This window comes from Salvia miltiorrhiza, chromosome 4 (assembly GCF_028751815.1).
Source record: "Salvia miltiorrhiza cultivar Shanhuang (shh) chromosome 4, IMPLAD_Smil_shh, whole genome shotgun sequence".
Taxonomy (NCBI): domain Eukaryota; kingdom Viridiplantae; phylum Streptophyta; class Magnoliopsida; order Lamiales; family Lamiaceae; genus Salvia; species Salvia miltiorrhiza.
The window spans coordinates 33,104,252-33,111,111 of record NC_080390.1 but is presented as its reverse complement, the minus strand read 5'-3'; the positions used below and the strand labels follow the sequence as shown (position 1 = coordinate 33,111,111).

At 36.2% G+C, this 6,860-nt stretch overlaps 1 long non-coding RNA gene across 2 annotated transcripts; it reads left to right on the top strand.

Moving 5' to 3' along the window:
- Nucleotides 1-3,252: 3,252 nt before the first annotated feature.
- LOC131021209 (uncharacterized) lies at nucleotides 3,253-5,510 on the top strand. 2 transcript variants are annotated; one of them, XR_009100892.1, is made up of 3 exons: nucleotides 3,253-4,210; nucleotides 4,711-4,781; nucleotides 5,201-5,510. It is a non-coding gene; the product is annotated as an uncharacterized LOC131021209 (long non-coding RNA). The 2 variants fall into 2 exon arrangements; XR_009100893.1 differs by lacking the exon at nucleotides 3,253-4,210 and having other exon boundaries at nucleotides 4,228-4,781.
- Nucleotides 5,511-6,860: the final 1,350 nt, after the last annotated feature.

Sequence of the window (6,860 nt, the reverse complement as noted above, 5' to 3'; positions counted from 1 at the left end):
ATGATTGAATTTTGAGGTGAATTATATTCATTTATGATTTATTCTAGCATTTTCTAGCTGATTTGAAATATAATCTTAATTTCTATTCTCTTTAATACTCTCTCTGTTCCATTACAAATGTCTCACTTTTCATAATGAGATGTCTCATTCATTTTTTGGCAAATAATTAAAAGACTAATTAACTAATGGGTCCACCACTTATTCTCTCTCTCTACCTACTTTTACAAATCCCAATATATTTTTCTCTCTCCACCAACTTACCTTATCTACTAATTACACATTCTTTAATTTTCGTGCCCAAAAGCGATGTGACATTTGCAATGGGACGGAGGGAGTAAGCCAGAAAAAAATAGAAATTCAGTTGATCTTGAATTTTGAGTTGATTTGAATTAATCACTGATTCTGGATTTCATGAAATTTCTATTGATTTAGTCGGTTGATTTGTTTGTTAATAGTCACTCTTTGTGATTCCGATTTTCAATTGTTTATCGATGTTCATGGTACAAATAAAGAATTATATATTTCTTTAATGTGATTATGATTTCGAATTCTTCTTTCTGTTAATCAAATTTGAAAATGAAATTAATCTTCTGTAAAAGATCATTTAGCAGTCCATCTCTGCAACTGAATTCTTTCAATAAAAACTCTACAAAAGAAGCATTTCTTTGTCGAAGAGATATGATATATATATATGGATTGAGTTAATGCATTTTCCAAGAGTTTGGGAATGGAGAACTATGAAGTGTTTGTTTCTAGGGTCATTTGTTGGATCGAAGCCTAGAAGGCCGCCGGCTTCTCCCTAAGGTGCTCGATTGTCGATGCTACACCTGATGAAATGCATTAAGTATTGCAGTAAGAAATAATTGCATTTAAATACACGAATTTAAATTCACCCAATTTTGATTTTTGCATATTAATTAAAAAAATTGCCACTAACTACACAAACTTTCAGTTGATATGCTTTTTCACATGATTGTTTATTTCCAAAGAATTAATAATCTTGGGGTTAGTTGAAGTGGCGTAGAAATCAAACTACATCGTTAGTACATCGATTGTTTAATTTGGGAGAAATTGACAACAATGTCTAAAATGAGTACAATTGAAGGTTTGTGTATTTAAGCACAATCACTCCTTCCATATATTATTGGTTCATATGCTCACTACTACAAAAGTTTACATACATAACAGTGCATAGATAACGGTTTTTTTCAAAAACCGTTATGTATGAGCGCACTTTTAGGAATAGATAACGGTTTTGAAAAAAACCGTTATCTATGTACTGTTGTCTATATCCATAGATAACGGTTTTTGAAAAACCGTTATGTTTTTGCGTTATCTATTAGTTGCATACATAACGGTTTACAAAACCGTTATGCCACCGTTATCTATGACCATCTTTTATAACGGTTTATTTATAACGTTAAAGAACCGTTATGTATAAGAGTCATTTACAACGGTTTTTGAACCGTTATGTATGAGCGTCTATAAAAACTGTTATGTATAAATTTTTTTATTAATTTTTTAAAAATAATAATATATTATATTATATTATATTAAAAATAACAAATAAATTATTTATCCTAAAATCTGAATTTATTCCTAGATATAGACTTTGAAAAATAAAAAAATCATAATATTTTTTTATTTTATCATTAAGTAACACTTATATAAATTCTAAATTAGAAATCTAAATACCAAAAATTGAATATTAAAAATGAAAAAAAAAAAGGAATAAGATATTATTTAGGAAATTTAGAAATTAACCCCCCAAAACTACAAGCCCTAGTTTTGTTCGTCTCTCTCATCTAATCTCTCTGCCTCCTCATGCGTCCTCCCTGTCTCTCGACTCTCTCTCTCCCCTCTCGACTCCGCCGCCGGCGCCGCTGCCCCACGCCGGCCCGTCGCCGCCCACCCTCGCTACTGCCCCGCGCCCACCCACCCTCGCTGCTGCCTCGCGCCCGCCCACCCTTGTCACTGCGTCACGCCGCTGCCGCCCACCTTCGCTGCGTCTCATCTCCTCCCCAAATCTCTCTCTCTCTCCGGCGAATGGTAGCTATTCGCGCTCTTCCGGCGACATCGGTCGCCGTGACCTCGCCTCTTCATTTTCCTCTAACATATAGCTAGGGCAAAGGTCGAGCCCTAGTTCTTCTCTGTTCGGTATAACCCAGCCGTCGCCATCTCAGGGAGACCGGCGAGCTACGCCTAGAGCCCGCCCATCGTTGCTGGTGGTCCGAGGATCGGCGAGCCGATGGTGTTCTACGGCCGGTTCTCTTCTCAACTCCACATAATCGAGGCAGGAAAGGGGGAAAGCCCTAATTATCCGATTTGCAATCGAGAGCGGATGAGGTTGATAATTAGGCGTCGAACAAGAGTTTTGCCCCTTCTTCTAAGCCAAGGAGGTATGAGAGAAAGGGGAGCTTTGGATTGGAATCGAGCAACGGTGGAGCGGATTCAGGTAGTTGGATGAAGGGTAGTTGGATGAAGATTAGAGAAGAGGAAGGAACCAAATTTGGAATGGAAGAGCAAGAGATAGTGATTGTTGGAGCTGGAATTGCAGGTCTCGCAACATCTTTAGGGCTGCACAGGTATCCTCAAAAAATTCCCTCTCAAAAATCTTTCAATCGAGATCCAGACATTTCATCGAACATGTATGCTGCTGAAACTGATTCGCTTTGATGATTATGAGCTAAACTTTTTAAGACTGTTGCTGTTTGATAATAGTAGATTGGGAATTCGAAGCGTAGTTGTGGAGTCAGCAGATAGCTTGAGAACTTCGGGATTTACTCGAGTTGTTAATTAGTTTGTGTTTACTGTTAATTGTCATAGAATTCTTGGCTTTGAATAGGTCTTGATTGGATGTGATGGAGTGAACTCTGTGGTGTCCAAGTTCCTAGGCTTTAGTAAGCCGGCTTATGCTGGTCGAGCAGCTGTTAGGGGCTTCGTGTATTTTAAGGATGGACATGCTTTCGAGCCAAAGTTGATGCAGTTCTTTGGGAAGGGTGTTAGATTTGGTGTTATCCCCTGTGATGATTATACTGTTTACTGGTTTTTCACCTTTAGTCCTTCATCTCAAGGTGCTCATATCTTTCTTTCCTAGTCTCTAACTGTACCATTTCACATTGTGTGTGCTAATGTTCATTGCGAAAAATGGTGCAGAGAAAGAGATGGTGGAGGATCCGGCCAAGTTGAAGCTATTCATGCTCAGCAAGCTGGGCAAGGTATCTGATGAGATCAGGCGAGTATTCGAGGAAACACAACTTAGTTGATAAGACGATTCTCTTTCAAGTAATAGATCGAGAGTTCGTCACTTAATCTACGTGAGCAGTAATTCTAAAAAAAATAAAAATTAATTGTCCCTTCATGGGCATGGAATCGATGAGGCTCAGTCAACTCTAAAGTATTGAATTAGTTAAGCTTGAATACGAACATAGTTAAGCTATCAAAGCAACTCTAACTGTTTGCTTGCTAAACTTTTCTATTTCTTGTTAACTATAAATGATCAGATTAAAGCATATTTGTGACCAAGAAAAGGGATTAGATTCTAGCTTGTTGCTGGTTGAAGATGAAAGTGGAGTGAAGATATGAGAACAATAAATTAAATACAAAGCAGCTGATTAGGATAAGTGGTTTTGGGTATTTTTTGTTTTTTAATTTGCTAATGTAGTTGCGAGACCTAGAATTTCTTCACTTTGTTTCTGCTCTCTCTCTCTATCTTGTTTTTCAATGTTTGTTATAACATATTTCTAAGAGGCATGGTGGTTCAATTAAATAATGGGGGTTAGGGAAGACTGTGATAGACGATAAGTCAATGAGGTTTGTCTTATATGTATATATCGTTCTTGCAGGGGAGCTGCGGTGGAACTTGTGGAGCCTTGACATGTAGGTGTTTGCAAGGGGAACCTTGTATGAATTATGTTTATTGTACTGACTAGTTTGGGTTGGGTGTTGGCATGCAATACCATAATCCTTCCTAATGTCCTTAAAAAACAGCCTTATGTGAGAGATAAACTTTAAATTCTGGATATCACAATGCTAGGAATTCTTATTTGTTGTGTATAATTTAATTTATAATTGTTTCTCTTTGTTGTCAACAATTCATGGAGCTTCACGATGTCACATGATGAAATGGATATCACAATGCTAGGAACTCAGATTTCAGTGATGAAATGGACAAGGAACTTAGCCAAATGAGTGCGGCAGCTGGGCTAAGGTGATTTTCGTGCCCAATCTCTTTTTTGTTGTTTGCTTTTTAGATTAAATGTGCCTTATACTTCATGTATCCATCTATGTCTTGCATGCTGCCATATGTTTGAGACAACTGGTTTCTTCATGTATCCATCTATGTCATGTATCCAACTTATGAAGTGGCTTGATAATACAGCCTCATTTTGTTCTTGTTTGTCTATTGGTTTTTTGATTGTTTGTTAATCCCTTAATTTGTATTCCTATTTCTCTTTACATCTTGATCTTTTGTTATTAGATCTCATCTTGAAGGAAGGCTCTTTAGGTCTAATACAATTTGTGAGATTATATGAGTTATTTCTCACATACGATTAGGAGCTTATGCTTCTGTTCTTCATGTTGAGATGTCTGAAGAGTTTCTACGTTTATATTTTTCTTGATTTTGGGTAGATGTGATGGATTAAGATAGAAATTTCCATTGCTGAATGATTGTTAGGAGATTAATTTCATAACTTTATGATATTGCAGGAGGCTGATGTTATGAGAAGCAAATTGGAGACGGCGAAAGAGAGGAAGCTGATGCTCGCTGCTGAAGTTCGGTATGCAATTTGATTAGATACTGTATGCCTTTAATCTAACTGCCTTCAAGATTTTCTCATGGTGTATGTCGTATGGTTTCTTTGCTTTATATATTGATGGCACACAATTTGGAAATCAATGGTTTGGTCCACATCTTGTCTGCAATATATGTTTCCTTCTTTGTTGGAGTAGTGTTTTGTAGCGATTTTGCTGCTTTTTATGTTGGATTGCTATGATCTTGAGCAATGAAATGCATGATATTCAATCAGGTATGAAGCCAAATACATACGTTTATCTTTGTATATGTGGCTTCTCCGCAGATATATGTTTCCGCGCATTGTCAAATATTGACGAGTAAAAATGCCTAGTTCATCGCTGTCTTATTTTGGTATCCCCCATGTTCGTGTTGCACTGATCAAAATAACAATGGAATAATCAGGTTTCTACGGAAAAGGCATATATACCTTGTGAAGACGAAGGATGCGAATTCACCTGTGCAAGAACAAAATCTTGTACAAGCGCCAAACTCACTAAAGCGTGCTAAAATCACAAAGCAGCAGCTTCTGAATGGAAAAGAAGCGAGCCGGCATAGATTGCCTTCAGCTCCAGTACCCATCTCCAAGAAGAAACGAGTTGCTCTGCCGATGCTTCATGTAGTAAAACATGTATTAACAGGCAACTTGTGTAGCTCGAATTGTTGGATGCTATGTTATATATGCTAATATTATCTTGTCAATGTTATTTTATTATTTGAATTTTTTTTATTGATTTTTAGATATACATAAAAGGAAAAATTAAGAATAAATAAAAAATATGCGAAAAACTGTCATCTAATATATACAAAACCGTTATCTATGTCTTACAAAGATAACGGTTTAAATCGTTATAAAAAGTATAAAAAACTGTTAACTATGTTATTAGAAAAAAGAAATATCATATAATACATAACGGATTAATTCTCATACATAACAGTCGAAAACCGTTATCTTTTGCTCACAAAGATAACGGTTTAAACCGTTATAAAAAGTATAAAAAACTGTTAACTATAATATGAAAAAATATATATTATGGAATAGATAACGGATAAATTATAATACATAACAGTCAAAAACCGTTATGTATAATCAATATAGATAACGGTTATAAAACCGTTATGTATGTGTGGTTATACTGTTATCTTTTCCCTTCATAGATAACGGTTTTTAAACCGTTGTGTATGATACCTATAATAGATAACACCACTATACACAACGGTTTTTTTGCTCATAGATAACGGAAAAAATCCGTTATCTATGAGCTTTTTTCTAGTAGTGGCTGCAATTGCTCTTATAATTTCCTTGTTTTCTATGTGAATTGTTGTAGTATTGTTTTTAGATTATATATACAGATTATAAATATTTTTCAATTAGAATAAATATTTGACTTTTTTTTATAAGATGTGGTTAAAATGTCCTATAATTGAGATTCTAGGAGCTTAATTAGCGCAAATATAATTTCCTTTATCCGAAATTTGTTGTTTAAAACTTAAAAGTTATCATCTCATTAGTAATTGGTTCAAGAATGGGAAGATGGATATGTATCAATAGAAATATGATATTCTTTTTTTATTAAATGACGATTTTATATAATAAAAGAAAAGAAAAAACCTAAAAAAACCCTTGAAAGCACAGAAAGAGCAGACTAAGGGCCGAGCCTCATTAAAACCTTTTCACGGAAAACCCAGTGGGAAAAACCGTGAAAAGGAAAAAGATTACTCGTCTAAACACAAGACGAAAGTAGGGAAGAGCGGAAGGAGATACAACTCCGAGATTCAGAATATCAACGAAAAAATCAACTGAATCCCCTAAAGAAAACGTCCCCGATAAACAGAGACAAAAACCAACGGAGTCCGACCAGTAGCGTCCTCTAGCCGAGCGTACACAAACCCGGAAGCACTCTACCGACACTCCATCCCTCACCAAACCAGGGCAGCACAAGCTCAACTTCATCCATCGCCTCAAAACCCACGCCTCCATCAGCGCAAGAACCAACGTTTCTGACGCAGATGGCTATGCGAAGCCATGTCAAGTCGAACCGTAGCCCTAATCTCATCAATCTCG